This window comes from Taudactylus pleione, unplaced genomic scaffold (assembly GCF_031769625.1).
Source record: "Taudactylus pleione unplaced genomic scaffold, aTauple2 ptg000399l, whole genome shotgun sequence".
Taxonomy (NCBI): Eukaryota; Metazoa; Chordata; class Amphibia; order Anura; family Myobatrachidae; genus Taudactylus; species Taudactylus pleione.
The window spans coordinates 261777-280078 of NW_028284801.1; positions in this window are offsets into that span (position 1 = coordinate 261777).

The following is an 18302-nucleotide window of genomic DNA, read 5'->3' on the forward strand; positions in this document are numbered from 1 at the left end:
TCTTTATTATTAGATTAAAAAAAAATCACTTGGTGGTGTGTTTCAATTCTGTTATGGCATGGTGTGACTCAGTAGCGCGTGCATTTTTATGCATCTTTTTACCTTCAAATACATCTGAATCAAACAGCAAATCAATTTGATAGCACAAGCAGCTTTTGCTGATGAAAACAATATGCAGCATGTCTATAATCTGTGAGCCAGTTCTGGTGTTTCTGCATGTTTTATGTTACATAACACTAAAAGCGACTATAACACTTTACCATAGTGATTTTCTTGAAAATACACCTGTACTGGATCACAGAACATAGGCATCCTGCATATCATTTTAATCTGCAGAAGCAGTTTGTTCTAATAAGCTGCATATTAGGGTAAAAAGATGCATTAAAATATGAACGATGCTACCAAGTCACACAGCACTCCTATGACCTTAGACTCAAAACATTTCTCTCAACATCCTATCACTTGACATTTCTGCTAAACAGTAGACATTGTATTGTACACATAACAGGGGGCAAGTTTCACATAATGAGAGATCATGTTAGGTTCAATACTTTTAAAATACACTACATTCTACTTCCCTTCTCCATTCCTCTCTTTGTATGGCCACCCAAGTTCCTAAACCACCTCCCCCCACCATCACACAATTACTATTCATCTGCATTGAGCTCATTATATGGCTTACCAACACCCCTCATTCTTTTGCTTATATTCAATGCTGCTGCATGCTGAGCCTGCTGTTGACACTGTACACATTGTCTGCTTTAATTGCATACTTCACATCACATACACAACAGGTGAAGCTCTCCACATGGGTAGACTGTGTAGGCTAGTAGGTATTGTCTGTGCTTTGTACCTTGAGGGTTGGGGTTCGAATCATGGAAGAGGAGTTTTTTTTCCTTTGCTTTTTAATCTTTATTATTAGATTAAAAATAAATCACTTGGTGGTGTGTGTCAATTCTGTTATGGCATGGTGTGACTCAGTAGTGCTAGCATTTTTGTGCATCTTTTTACCTTTAAATGTATCTTAATCAAACAGCAAATCAATTTGATAGCACAAGCAGCTTTTGCTGATGAAAACAATATGCAGCATTCCTATAATCTGTGAGCCAGTTCAAGTGTTTCAGCATGTTTTATGTTAAGTAACACTAATAGCGACTATATCACTTTAACGTAGTGATTTTCTAGAAAATACACCTGTACTGGATGCATATCATTTTAATCTGCAGAAGCAGACTGTTCTAATAAGATGCATTTTAGGGTAAAAAAATGCATTAAAATATGCACAATGCTACCAAGTCACACAGCACTCCTATGACCTTAGACTCAAAACATTTCTCTCAACATCCTATCACTTGACATTTCTGCTATACAGTAGACATTGTATTGTACACATAACAAGGGGCAAGTTTCACATAATGAGAGATCATGTTAGGTTCAATACTTTTAAAATACACTACTTTGTACTTACCTTCTCCATTCCTCTCTTTGTATGGCCACCCAAGTTCCTAAACCACCTCCCCCCACAATCACACAATAACTATTCATCTGCATTGAGCTCATTATATGGCTCACTAACACCCCACCTTCTTTTGCTTCTGTTCAATGCTGCCGCATGCTGAGCCTGCTATTGATACTGTACACATTGTCTGCTTTAATTGCATACTTCACATCACATACACAACAGGTGAAGCTCTCCACATGGACAGACTGTGTAGGCTAGTGGGTATAGTCTGTACATTGAGGTTTGGGGTTCGAATCATGGAAGGGGAGTTTTTTTTCCTTTTCTTTTTAATCTTTATTATTAGATAAAAAAAAATCACTTGGTGGTGTGTTTCAATTCTGTTATGGCATGGTGTGACTCAGTAGCGCGTGCATTTTTATGCATCTTTTTACCTTCAAATGCATCTGAATCAAACAGCAAATCAATTTGATAGCACAAGCAGCTTTTGCTGATGAAAACAATATGCAGCATGTCTATAATCTGTGAGCCAGTTCTGGTGTTTCTGCATGTTTTATGTTACATAACACTAAAAGCGACTATAACACTTTAACATAGTGATTTTCTTGAAAATACACCTGTACTGGATCACAGAACATAGGCATCCTGCATATCATTTTAATCTGCAGAAGCAGATTGTTCTAATAAGATGCATATTAGAGTAAAAAGATGCTTTAAAATATGAACGATGCTACCAAGTCACACAGCACTCCTATGACCTTAGACTCAAAACATTTCTCTCAACTTCCTATCACTTGACATTTCTGCTATACAGTAGACATTGTATTGTACACATAACGGGGGGCAAGTTTCACATAATGAGAGATCATGTTAGGTTCAATACTTTTAAAATACACTACTTTCTACTTCCCTTCTCCATTCCTCTCTTTGTATGGCCACCCAAGTTCCTAAACCACCTCCCCCCACCATCACACAATTACTATTCATCTGCATAGAGCTCATTATATGGCTCACCAACACCCCACCTTCTTTTGCTTATATTCAATGCTGCCGCATGCTGAGCCTGCTATTGACAGTGTACACATTGTCTGCTTTAATTGCATACTTCACATCACATACACAACAGGTGAAGCTCTCCACATGGACAGACTGTGTAGGCTAGTGGGTATGGTCTGTACATTGTACATTGAGGTTTGGGCTTCGAATCATGGAAGGGGAGTTTTTTTTCCTTTTCTTTTTAATCTTTATTATTAGATTTAAAATAAATCACTTGGTGGTGTGTGTCAATTCTGTTATGGCATGGTGTGACTCAGTAGCGCGAGCATTATTTATGCATCTTTTAACCTTCAAATGCATCTGAATCATACAGCAAATCAATTTGACAGCACAAGCAGCTTTTGCTGATGAAAACAATATGCAGCATGTCTATAATCTGTGAGACAGTCATGTTTTTCTGAATGTTTTATGTTACATAACACTAAAAGCGACTATAACACTTTACCATAGTGATTTTCTTGAAAATACACCTTTACTGGATCATAGAACATAGGCATCCTGCATATCATTTTAATCTGCAGAAGCAGTTTGTTCTAATAAGCTGCATATTAGGGTAAAAAGATGCATTAAAATATGAACGATGCTACCAAGTCACACAGCACTCCTATGACCTTAGACTCAAAACATTTCTCTCAACATCCTATCACTTGACATTTCTGCTAAACAGTAGACATTGTATTGTACACATAACAGGGGGCAAGTTTCACATAATGAGAGATCATGTTAGGTTCAATACTTTTAAAATACACTACATTCTACTTCCCTTCTCCATTCCTCTCTTTGTATGGCCACCCAAGTTCCTAAACCACCTCCCCCCACCATCACACAATTACTATTCATCTGCATTGAGCTCATTATATGGCTTACCAACACCCCTCATTCTTTTGCTTATATTCAATGCTGCCGCATGCTGAGCCTGCTGTTGACACTGTACACATTGTCTGCTTTAATTGCATACTTCACATCACATACACAACAGGTGAAGCTCTCCACATGGGTAGACTGTGTAGGCTAGTAGGTATTGTCTGTGCTTTGTACCTTGAGGGTTGGGGTTCGAATCATGGAAGAGGAGTTTTTTTTCCTTTGCTTTTTAATCTTTATTATTAGATTAAAAATAAATCACTTGGTGGTGTGTGTCAATTCTGTTATGGCATGGTGTGACCCAGTAGTGCTAGCATTTTTGTGCATCTTTTTACCTTTAAATGTATCTTAATCAAACAGCAAATCAATTTGATAGCACAAGCAGCTTTTGCTGATGAAAACAATATGCAGCATTCCTATAATCTGTGAGCCAGTTCAAGTGTTTCAGCATGTTTTATGTTAAGTAACACTAATAGCGACTATAACACTTTAACGTAGTGATTTTCTAGAAAATACACCTGTACTGGATCACAGAACATAGGCATGCTGCATATCATTTTAATCTGCAGAAGCAGATTGTTCTAATAAGATGCATTTTAGGGTAAAAAAAATGCATTAAAATATGCACAATGCTACCAAGTCACACAGCACTCCTATGACCTTAGACTCAAAACATTTCTCTCAACATCCTATCACTTGACATTTCTGCTGTACAGTAGACATTGTATTGTATACATAACAGGGGGCAAGTTTCACATAATGAGAGATCATGTTAGGTTCAATACTTTTAAAATACACTACTTTCTACTTCCCTTCTCCATTCCTCTCTTTGTATGGCCACCCAAGTTCCTAAACCACCTCCCCCCACCATCACACAATTACTATTCATCTGCATTGAGCTCATTATGTGGCTCACCAACACCCCACCTTCTTTTGCTTCTATTCAATGCTGCCGCATGCTGAGCCTGCTATTGACACTGTACACATTGTCTGCTTTAATTGCATACTTCACATCACATACACAACAGGAGAAGCTCTCCTCATGGGCAGACTGTGTAGGCTAGTGGGTAAGGTCTGTACTTTGTACATTGAGGGTTGGGGTTCGAATCATGGAAGGGGAGTTATTTTTCCATTTCTTTTTAATCTTTATTATTAGATTAAAAATAAATCACTTGGTGGTGTGTGTCAATTCTGTTATGGCATGGTGTGACTCGGTAGCGTGAGCATTTTTATGCATCTTTTTACCTTCAAATGCATCTGAATCATACAGCAAATCATTTTGATAGCACAAGCAGCTTTTGCTGATGAAAACATTATGCAGCATGCCTATAATCTGTGAGCCTGTTCAAGTGTTTCAGCATGTTTTATGTTACGTAACACTACTAGCAACTATAACACTTTAACGTAGTGATTTTCTTGAAAATACACCTGTACTGGATCACAGAACATAGGCATGCTGCATATCATTTTAATCTGCAGAAGCATATTGTTCTAATAAGATGCATTTTAGGGTAAAAAGATGCATTAAAATATGCACAATGCTACCAAGTCACACAGCACTCCTATGACCTTAGACTCAAAACATTTCTCTCAACATCCTATCACTTGACATTTCTGCTATACAGTAGACATTGTAGTGTACACATAACAGGGGGCAAGTTTCACATAATGAGAGATCATGTTAGGATCAATACTTTAAAAATACACTTCTTTGTTCTTACCTTCTCCATTCCTCTCTTTGTATGGCCACCCAAATTCCTAAACCACCTCCCCCCACAATCACACAATAACTATTCATCTGCATTGAGCTCATTATATGGCTTACCAACACCCAACCTTCTTTTGCTTCTGTTCAATGCTGCCGCATGCTGAGCCTGCTATTGATACTGTACACATTGTCTGCTTTAATTGCATACTTCACATCACATACACAACAGGTGAAGCTCTCCACATGGACAGACTGTGTAGGCTAGTGGGCATGGTCTGTACATTGAGGTTTGGGGTTCGAATCATGGAAGGGGAGTTTTTTTTCCTTTTCTTTTTAATCTTTATTATTAGATTAAAAAAAATCACTTGGTGGTGTGTTTCAATTCTGTTATGGCATGGTGTGACTCAGTAGCGCGTGCATTTTTATGCATCTTTTTACCTTCAAATGCATCTGAATCAAACAGCAAATCAATTTGATAGCACAAGCAGCTTTTGCTGATGAAAACAATATGCAGCATGTCTATAATCTGTGAGCCAGTTCTGGTGTTTCTGCATGTTTTATGTTACATAACACTAAAAGCGACTATAACACTTTACCATAGTGATTTTCTTGAAAATACACCTGTACTGGATCACAGAACATAGGCATCCTGCATATCATTTTAATCTGCAGAAGCAGTTTGTTCTAATAAGCTGCATATTAGGGTAAAAAGATGCATTAAAATATGAACGATGCTACCAAGTCACACAGCACTCCTATGACCTTAGACTCAAAACATTTCTCTCAACATCCTATCACTTGACATTTCTGCTAAACAGTAGACATTGTATTGTACACATAACAGGGGGCAAGTTTCACATAATGAGAGATCATGTTAGGTTCAATACTTTTAAAATACACTACATTCTACTTCCCTTCTCCATTCCTCTCTTTGTATGGCCACCCAAGTTCCTAAACCACCTCCCCCCACCATCACACAATTACTATTCATCTGCATTGAGCTCATTATATGGCTTACCAACACCCCTCATTCTTTTGCTTATATTCAATGCTGCCGCATGCTGAGCCTGCTGTTGACACTGTACACATTGTCTGCTTTAATTGCATACTTCACATCACATACACAACAGGTGAAGCTCTCCACATGGGTAGACTGTGTAGGCTAGTAGGTATTGTCTGTGCTTTGTACCTTGAGGGTTGGGGTTCGAATCATGGAAGACGAGTTTTTTTTCCTTTGCTTTTTAATCTTTATTATTAGATTAAAAATAAATCACTTGGTGGTGTGTGTCAATTCTGTTATGGCATGGTGTGACTCAGTAGTGCTAGCATTTTTGTGCATCTTTTTACCTTTAAATGTATCTTAATCAAACAGCAAATCAATTTGATAGCACAAGCAGCTTTTGCTGATGAAAACAATATGCAGCATTCCTATAATCTGTGAGCCAGTTCAAGTGTTTCAGCATGTTTTATGTTAAGTAACACTAATAGCGACTATATCACTTTAACGTAGTGATTTTCTAGAAAATACACCTGTACTGGATCACAGAACCTAGGCATGCTGCATATCATTTTAATCTGCAGAAGCAGATTGTTCTAATAAGATGCATTTTAGGGTAAAAAAATGCATTAAAATATGCACAATGCTACCAAGTCACACAGCACTCCTATGACCTTAGACTCAAAACATTTCTCTCAACATCCTATCACTTGACATTTCTGCTATACAGTAGACATTGTATTGTACACATAACAAGGGGCAAGTTTCACATAATGAGAGATCATGTTAGGTTCAATACTTTTAAAATACACTACTTTCTACTTCCCTTCTCCATTCCTCTCTTTGTATGGCCACCCAAGTTCCTAAACCACCTCCCCCCACCATCACACAATTACTATTCATCTACATTGAGCTCATTATATGGCTCACCAACACCCAACCTTCTTTTGCTTCTATTCAATGCTGCCGCATGCTGAGCCTGCTATTGACACTGTACACATTGTCTGCTTTAATTGCATACTTCACATCACATACACAACAGGAGAAGCTCTCCTCATGGGCAGACTGTGTAGGCTAGTGGGTAAGGTCTGTACTTTGTACATTGAGGGTTGGGGTTTGAATCATGGAAGGGGAGTTTTTTTTCCATTTCTTTTTAATCTTTATTATTAGATTAAAAATAAATCACTTGGTGGTGTGTGTCAATTCTGTTATGGCATGGTGTGACTCGGTAGCGCGAGCATTTTTATGCATCTTTTTACCTTCAAATGCATCTGAATCATACAGCAAATCATTTTGATAGCACAAGCAGCTTTTGCTGATGAAAACATTATGCAGCATGCCTATAATCTGTGAGCCAGTTCAAGTGTTTCAGCATGTTTTATGTTACGTAACACTACTAGCGACTATAACACTTTAACGTAGTGATTTTCTTGAAAATACACCTGTACTGGATCACAGAACATAGGCATGCTGCATATCATTTTAATCTGCAGAAGCAGATTGTTCTAATAAGATGCATTTTAGGGTAAAAAGATGCATTAAAATATGCACAATGCTACCAAGTCACACAGCACTCCTATGACCTTAGACTCAAAACATTTCTCTCAACATCCTATCACTTGACATTTCTGCTATACAGTAGACATTGTATTGTACACATAACAAGGGGCAAGTTTCACATAATGAGAGATCATGTTAGGTTCAATACTTTTAAAATACACTACTTTCTACTTCCCTTCTCCATTCCTCTCTTTGTATGGCCACCCAAGTTCCTAAACCACCTCCCCCCACCATCACACAATTACTATTCATCTGCATTGAGCTCATTATATGGCTCACCAACACCCAACCTTCTTTTGCTTCTATTCAATGCTGCCGCATGCTGAGCCTGCTATTGACACTGTACACATTGTCTGCTTTAATTGCATACTTCACATCACATACACAACAGGAGAAGATCTCCTCATGGGCAGACTGTGTAGGCTAGTGGGTAAGGTCTGTACTTTGTACATTGAGGGTTGGGGTTCGAATCATGGAAGGGGAGTTTTTTTTCCATTTCTTTTTAATCTTTATTATTAGATTAAAAATAAATCACTTGGTGGTGTGTGTCAATTCTGTTATGGCATGGTGTGACTCGGTAGCGCGAGCATTTTTATGCATCTTTTTACCTTCAAATGCATCTGAATCATACAGCAAATCATTTTGATAGCACAAGCAGCTTTTGCTGATGAAAACATTATGCAGCATGCCTATAATCTGTGAGCCAGTTCAAGTGTTTCAGCATGTTTTATGTTACGTAACACTACTAGCGACTATAACACTTTAACGTAGTGATTTTCTTGAAAATACACCTGTACTGGATCACAGAACATAGGCATGCTGCATATCATTTTAATCTGCAGAAGCATATTGTTCTAATAAGATGCATTTTAGGGTAAAAAGATGCATTAAAATATGCACAATGCTACCAAGTCACACAGCACTCCTATGACCTTAGACTCAAAACATTTCTCTCAACATCCTATCACTTGACATTTCTGCTATACAGTAGACATTGTAGTGTACACATAACAGGGGGCAAGTTTCACATAATGAGAGATCATGTTAGGATCAATACTTTAAAAATACACTTCTTTGTACTTACCTTCTCCATTCCTCTCTTTGTATGGCCACCCAAGTTCCTAAACCACCTCCCCCCACAATCACACAATAACTATTCATCTGCATTGAGCTCATTATATGGCTCACCAACACCCCACCTTCTTTTGCTTCTGTTCAATGCTGCCGCATGCTGAGCCTGCTATTGATACTGTACACATTGTCTGCTTTAATTGCATACTTCACATCACATACACAACAGGTGAAGCTCTCCACATGGACAGACTGTGTAGGCTAGTGGGTATGGTCTGTACATTGTACATTGAGGTTTGGGCTTCGAATCATGGAAGGGGAGTTTTTTTTCCTTTTCTTTTTAATCTTTATTATTAGATAAAAAAAAAATCACTTGGTGGTGTGTTTCAATTCTGTTATGGCATGGTGTGACTCAGTAGCGCGTGCATTTTTATGCATCTTTTTACCTTCAAATGCATTTGAATCAAACAGCAAATCAATTTGATAGCACAAGCAGCTTTTGCTGATGAAAACAATATGCAGCATGTCTATAATCTGTGAGCCAGTTCTGGTGTTTCTGCATGTTTTATGTTACATAACACTAAAAGCGACTATAACACTTTAACATAGTGATTTTCTTGAAAATACACCTGTATTGGATCACAGAACATAGGCATCCTGCATATCATTTTAATCTGCAGAAGCAGATTGTTCTAATAAGATGCATATTAGAGTAAAAAGATGCTTTAAAATATGAACGATGCTACCAAGTCACACAGCACTCCTATGACCTTAGACTCAAAACATTTCTCTCAACTTCCTATCACTTGACATTTCTGCTATACAGTAGACATTGTATTGTACACATAACGGGGGGCAAGTTTCACATAATGAGAGATCATGTTAGGTTCAATACTTTTAAAATACACTACTTTCTACTTCCCTTCTCCATTCCTCTCATTGTATGGCCACCCAAGTTCCTAAACCACCTCCCCCCACCATCACACAATTACTATTCATCTGCATTGAGCTCATTATATGGCTCACCAACACCCCACCTTCTTTTGCTTATATTCAATGCTGCCGAATGCTGAGCCTGCTATTGACAGTGTACACATTGTCTGCTTTAATTGCATACTTCACATCACATACACAACAGGTGAAGCTCTCCACATGGACAGACTGTGTAGGCTAGTGGGTATGGTCTGTACATTGTACATTGAGGTTTGGGCTTCGAATCATGGAAGGGGAGTTTTTTTTCCTTTTCTTTTTAATCTTTATTATTAGATTTAAAATAAATCACTTGGTGGTGTGTGTCAATTCTGTTATGGCATGGTGTGACTCAGTAGCGCGAGCATTATTTATGCATCTTTTAACCTTCAAATGCATCTGAATCATACAGCAAATCAATTTGACAGCACAAGCAGCTTTTGCTGATGAAAACAATATGCAGCATGTCTATAATCTGTGAGACAGTCATGTTTTTCTGAATGTTTTATGTTACATAACACTAAAAGCGACTATAACACTTTACCATAGTGATTTTCTTGAAAATACACCTGTACTGGATCACAGAACATAGGCATCCTGCATATCATTTTAATCTGCAGAAGCAGTTTGTTCTAATAAGCTGCATATTAGGGTAAAAAGATGCATTAAAATATGAACGATGCTACCAAGTCACACAGCACTCCTATGACCTTAGACTCAAAACATTTCTCTCAACATCCTATCACTTGACATTTCTGCTAAACAGTAGACATTGTATTGTACACATAACAGGGGGCAAGTTTCACATAATGAGAGATCATGTTAGGTTCAATACTTTTAAAATACACTACATTCTACTTCCCTTCTCCATTCCTCTCTTTGTATGGCCACCCAAGTTCCTAAACCACCTCCCCCCACCATCACACAATTACTATTCATCTGCATTGAGCTCATTATATGGCTTACCAACACCCCTCATTCTTTTGCTTATATTCAATGCTGCCGCATGCTGAGCCTGCTGTTGACACTGTACACATTGTCTGCTTTAATTGCATACTTCACATCACATACACAACAGGTGAAGCTCTCCACATGGGTAGACTGTGTAGGCTAGTAGGTATTGTCTGTGCTTTGTACCTTGAGGGTTGGGGTTCGAATCATGGAAGAGGAGTTTTTTTTCCTTTGCTTTTTAATCTTTATTATTAGATTAAAAATAAATCACTTGGTGGTGTGTGTCAATTCTGTTATGGCATGGTGTGACTCAGTAGTGCTAGCATTTTTGTGCATCTTTTTACCTTTAAATGTATCTTAATCAAACAGCAAATCAATTTGATAGCACAAGCAGCTTTTGCTGATGAAAACAATATGCAGCATTCCTATAATCTGTGAGCCAGTTCAAGTGTTTCAGCATGTTTTATGTTAAGTAACACTAATAGCGACTATATCACTTTAACGTAGTGATTTTCTAGAAAATACACCTGTACTGGATCACAGAACTTAGGCATGCTGCATATCATTTTAATCTGCAGAAGCAGATTGTTCTAATAAGATGCATTTTAGGGTAAAAAAAATGCATTAAAATATGCACAATGCTACCAAGTCACACAGCACTCCTATGACCTTAGACTCAAAACATTTCTCTCAACATCCTATCACTTGACATTTCTGCTGTACAGTAGACATTGTATTGTATACATAACAGGGGGCAAGTTTCACATAATGAGAGATCATGTTAGGTTCAATACTTTTAAAATACACTACTTTCTACTTCCCTTCTCCATTCCTCTCTTTGTATGGCCACCCAAGTTCCTAAACCACCTCCCCCCACCATCACACAATTACTATTCATCTGCATTGAGCTCATTATGTGGCTCACCAACACCCAACCTTCATTTGCTTCTATTCAATGCTGCCGCATGCTGAGCCTGCTATTGACACTGTACACATTGTCTGCTTTAATTGCATACTTCACATCACATACACAACAGGTGAAGCTCTCCACATGGGTAGACTGTGTAGGCTAGTATAGTAGGTATTGTCTGTGCTTTGTACCTTGAGGGTTGGGGTTCGAATCATGGAAGAGGAGTTTTTTTTCCTTTGCTTTTTAATCTTTATTATTAGATTAAAAATAAATCACTTGGTGGTGTGTGTCAATTCTGTTATGGCATGGTGTGACTCAGTAGTGCTAGCATTTTTGTGCATCTTTTTACCTTCAAATGCATCTTAATCATACAGCAAATCAATTTGATAGCACAAGCAGCTTTTGCTGATGAAAACAATATGCAGCATTCCTATAATCTGTGAGCCAGTTCAAGTGTTTCAGCATGTTTTATGTTAAGTAACACTAATAGCGACTATAACACTTTAACGTAGTGATTTTCTAGAAAATACACCTGTACTGGATCACAGAACATAGACATGCTGCATATCATTTTAATCTGCAGAAGCAGATTGTTCTAATAAGATGCATTTTAGGGTAAAAAAATGCATTAAAATATGCACAATGCTACCAAGTCACACAGCACTCCTATGACCTTAGACTCAAAACATTTCTCTCAACATCCTATCACTTGACATTTCTGCTATACAGTAGACATTGTATTGTACACATAACAAGGGGCAAGTTTCACATAATGAGAGATCATGTTAGGTTCAATACTTTTAAAATACACTACTTTCTACTTCCCTTCTCCATTCCTCTCTTTGTATGGCCACCCAAGTTCCTAAACCACCTCCCCCCACCATCACACAATTACTATTCATCTGCATTGAGCTCATTATATGGCTCACCAACACCCAACCTTCTTTTGCTTCTATTCAATGCTGCCGCATGCTGAGCCTGCTATTGACACTGTACACATTGTCTGCTTTAATTGCATACTTCACATCACATACACAACAGGAGAAGCTCTCCTCATGGGCAGACTGTGTAGGCTAGTGGGTAAGGTCTGTACTTTGTACATTGAGGGTTGGGGTTTGAATCATGGAAGGGGAGTTTTTTTTCCATTTCTTTTTAATCTTTATTATTAGATTAAAAATAAATCACTTGGTGGTGTGTGTCAATTCTGTTATGGCATGGTGTGACTCGGTAGCGCGAGCATTTTTATGCATCTTTTTACCTTCAAATGCATCTGAATCATACAGCAAATCATTTTGATAGCACAAGCAGCTTTTGCTGATGAAAACATTATGCAGCATGCCTATAATCTGTGAGCCAGTTCAAGTGTTTCAGCATGTTTTATGTTACGTAACACTACTAGCGACTATAACACTTTAACGTAGTGATTTTCTTGAAAATACACCTGTACTGGATCACAGAACATAGGCATGCTGCATATCATTTTAATCTGCAGAAGCATATTGTTCTAATAAGATGCATTTTAGGGTAAAAAGATGCATTAAAATATGCACAATGCTACCAAGTCACACAGCACTCCTATGACCTTAGACTCAAAACATTTCTCTCAACATCCTATCACTTGACATTTCTGCTATACAGTAGACATTGTATTGTACACATAACAAGGGGCAAGTTTCACATAATGAGAGATCATGTTAGGTTCAATACTTTTAAAATACACTACTTTCTACTTCCCTTCTCCATTCCTCTCTTTGTATGGCCACCCAAGTTCCTAAACCACCTCCCCCCACCATCACACAATTACTATTCATCTGCATTGAGCTCATTATATGGCTCACCAACACCCAACCTTCTTTTGCTTCTATTCAATGCTGCCGCATGCTGAGCCTGCTATTGACACTGTACACATTGTCTGCTTTAATTGCATACTTCACATCACATACACAACAGGAGAAGATCTCCTCATGGGCAGACTGTGTAGGCTAGTGGGTAAGGTCTGTACTTTGTACATTGAGGGTTGGGGTTCGAATCATGGAAGGGGAGTTTTTTTTCCATTTCTTTTTAATCTTTATTATTAGATTAAAAATAAATCACTTGGTGGTGTGTGTCAATTCTGTTATGGCATGGTGTGACTCGGTAGCGCGAGCATTTTTATGCATCTTTTTACCTTCAAATGCATCTGAATCATACAGCAAATCATTTTGATAGCACAAGCAGCTTTTGCTGATGAAAACATTATGCAGCATGCCTATAATCTGTGAGCCAGTTCAAGTGTTTCAGCATGTTTTATGTTTCGTAACACTACTAGCGACTATAACACTTTAACGTAGTGATTTTCTTGAAAATACACCTGTACTGGATCACAGAACATAGGCATGCTGCATATCATTTTAATCTGCAGAAGCATATTGTTCTAATAAGATGCATTTTAGGGTAAAAAGATGCATTAAAATATGCACAATGCTACCAAGTCACACAGCACTCCTATGACCTTAGACTCAAAACATTTCTCTCAACATCCTATCACTTGACATTTCTGCTATACAGTAGACATTGTAGTGTACACATAACAGGGGGCAAGTTTCACATAATGAGAGATCATGTTAGGATCAATACTTTAAAAATACACTTCTTTGTACTTACCTTCTCCATTCCTCTCTTTGTATGGCCACCCAAGTTCCTAAACCACCTCCCCCCACAATCACACAATAACTATTCATCTGCATTGAGCTCATTATATGGCTCACCAACACCCCACCTTCTTTTGCTTCTGTTCAATGCTGCCGCATGCTGAGCCTGCTATTGATACTGTACACATTGTCTGCTTTAATTGCATACTTCACATCACATACACAACAGGTGAAGCTCTCCACATGGACAGACTGTGTAGGCTAGTGGGTATGGTCTGTACATTGAGGTTTGGGGTTCGAATCATGGAAGGGGAGTTTTTTTTCCTTTTCTTTTTAATCTTTATTATTAGATAAAAAAAAAATCACTTGGTGGTGTGTTTCAATTCTGTTATGGCATGGTGTGACTCAGTAGCGCGTGCATTTTTATGCATCTTTTTACCTTCAAATGCATCTGAATCAAACAGCAAATCAATTTGATAGCACAAGCAGCTTTTGCTGATGAAAACAATATGCAGCATGTCTATAATCTGTGAGCCAGTTCTGGTGTTTCTGCATGTTTTATGTTACATAACACTAAAAGCGACTATAACACTTTAACATAGTGATTTTCTTGAAAATACACCTGTATTGGATCACAGAACATAGGCATCCTGCATATCATTTTAATCTGCAGAAGCAGATTGTTCTAATAAGATGCATATTAGAGTAAAAAGATGCTTTAAAATATGAACGATGCTACCAAGTCACACAGCACTCCTATGACCTTAGACTCAAAACATTTCTCTCAACTTCCTATCACTTGACATTTCTGCTATACAGTAGACATTGTATTGTACACATAACGGGGGGCAAGTTTCACATAATGAGAGATCATGTTAGGTTCAATACTTTTAAAATACACTACTTTCTACTTCCCTTCTCCATTCCTCTCTTTGTATGGCCACCCAAGTTCCTAAACCACCTCCCCCCACCATCACACAATTACTATTCATCTGCATTGAGCTCATTATATGGCTCACCAACACCCCACCTTCTTTTGCTTATATTCAATGCTGCCGCATGCTGAGCCTGCTATTGACAGTGTACACATTGTCTGCTTTAATTGCATACTTCACATCACATACACAACAGGTGAAGCTCTCCACATGGACAGACTGTGTAGGCTAGTGGGTATGGTCTGTACATTGTACATTGAGGTTTGGGCTTTGAATCATGGAAGGGGAGTTTTTTTTCCTTTTCTTTTTAATCTTTATTATTAGATTTAAAATAAATCACTTGGTGGTGTGTGTCAATTCTGTTATGGCATGGTGTGACTCAGTAGCGCGAGCATTATTTATGCATCTTTTAACCTTCAAATGCATCTGAATCATACAGCAAATCAATTTGACAGCACAAGCAGCTTTTGCTGATGAAAACAATATGCAGCATGTCTATAATCTGTGAGACAGTCATGTTTTTCTGAATGTTTTATGTTACATAACACTAAAAGCGACTATAACACTTTACCATAGTGATTTTCTTGAAAATACACCTTTACTGGATCACAGAACATAGGCATCCTGCATATCATTTTAATCTGCAGAAGCAGTTTGTTCTAATAAGCTGCATATTAGGGTAAAACGATGCATTAAAATATGAACGATGCTACCAAGTCACACAGCACTCCTATGACCTTAGACTCAAAACATTTCTCTCAACATCCTATCACTTGACATTTCTGCTAAACAGTAGACATTGTATTGTACACATAACAGGGGGCAAGTTTCACATAATGAGAGATCATGTTAGGTTCAATACTTTTAAAATACACTACTTTCTACTTCCCTTCTCCATTCCTCTCTTTGTATGGCCACCCAAGTTCCTAAACCACCTCCCCCCACCATCACACAATTACTATTCATCTGCATTGAGCTCATTTTGTGGCTCACCAACACCCAACCTTCATTTGCTTCTATTCAATGCTGCCGCATGCTGAGCCTGCTATTGACACTGTACACATTGTCTGCTTTAATTGCATACTTCACATCACATACACAACAGGTGAAGCTCTCCACATGGGTAGACTGTGTAGGCTAGTAGGTATTGTCTGTGCTTTGTACCTTGAGGGTTGGGGTTCGAATCATGGAAGAGGAGTTTTTTTTCCTTTGCTTTTTAATCTTTATTATTAGATTAAAAATAAATCACTTGGTGGTGTGTGTCAATTCTGTTATGGCATGGTGTGACTCAGTAGTGCTAGCATTTTTGTGCATCTTTTTACCTTCAAATGCATCTTAATCATACAGCAAATCAATTTGATAGCACAAGCAGCTTTTGCTGATGAAAACATTATGCAGCATGCCTATAATCTGTGAGCCAGTTCAAGTGTTTCAGCATGTTTTATGTTACGTAACACTAATAGCGACTATAACACTTTAACGTAGTGATTTTCTAGAAAATACACCTGTACTGGATCACAGAACATAGGCATGCTGCATATCATTTTAATCTGCAGAAGCAGATTGTTCTAATAAGATGCATTTTAGGGTAAAAAAATGCATTAAAATATGCACAATGCTACCAAGTCACACAGCACTCCTATGACCTTAGACTCAAAACATTTCTCTCAACATCCTATCACTTGACATTTCTGCTATACAGTAGACATTGTATTGTACACATAACAAGGGGCAAGTTTCACATAATGAGAGATCATGTTAGGTTCAATACTTTTAAAATACACTACTTTCTACTTCCCTTCTCCATTCCTCTCTTTGTATGGCCACCCAAGTTCCTAAACCACCTCCCCCCACCATCACACAATTACTATTCATCTGCATTGAGCTCATTTTGTGGCTCACCAACACCCAACCTTCATTTGCTTCTATTCAATGCTGCCGCATGCTGAGCCTGCTATTGACACTGTACACATTGTCTGCTTTAATTGCATACTTCACATCACATACACAACAGGTGAAGCTCTCCACATGGGTAGACTGTGTAGGCTAGTAGGTATTGTCTGTGCTTTGTACCTTGAGGGTTGGGGTTCGAATCATGGAAGAGGAGTTTTTTTTCCTTTGCTTTTTAATCTTTATTATTAGATTAAAAATAAATCACTTGGTGGTGTGTGTCAATTCTGTTATGGCATGGTGTGACTCAGTAGTGCTAGCATTTTTGTGCATCTTTTTACCTTCAAATGCATCTTAATCATACAGCAAATCAATTTGATAGCACAAGCAGCTTTTGCTGATGAAAACAATATGCAGCATTCCTATAATCTGTGAGCCAGTTCAAGTGTTTCAGCATGTTTTATGTTACGTAACACTAATAGCGACTATAACACTTTAACGTAGTGATTTTCTAGAAAATACACCTGTACTGGATCACAGAACATAGGCATGCTGCATATCATTTTAATCTGCAGAAGCAGATTGTTCTAATAAGATGCATTTTAGGGTAAAAAAATGCATTAAAATATGCACAATGCTACCAAGTCACACAGCACTCCTATGACCTTAGACTCAAAACATTTCTCTCAACATCCTATCACTTGACATTTCTGCTATACAGTAGACATTGTATTGTACACATAACAAGGGGCAAGTTTCACATAATGAGAGATCATGTTAGGTTCAATACTTTTAAAATACACTACTTTCTACTTCCCTTCTCCATTCCTCTCTTTGTATGGCCACCCAAGTTCCTAAACCACCTCCCCCCACCATCACACAATTACTATTCATCTGCATTGAGCTCATTATATGGCTCACCAACACGCAACCTTCTTTTGCTTCTATTCAATGCTGCCGCATGCTGAGCCTGCTATTGACACTGTACACATTGTCTGCTTTAATTGCATACTTCACATCACATACACAACAGGAGAAGCTCTCCTCATGGGCAGACTGTGTAGGCTAGTGGGTAAGGTCTGTACTTTGTACATTGAGGGTTGGGGTTCGAATCATGGAAGGGGAGTTTTTTTTCCATTTCTTTTTAATCTTTATTATTAGATTAAAAATAAATCACTTGGTGGTGTGTGTCAATTCTGTTATGGCATGGTGTGACTCGGTAGCGCGAGCATTTTTATGCATCTTTTTACCTTCAAATGCATCTGAATCATACAGCAAATCATTTTGATAGCACAAGCAGCTTTT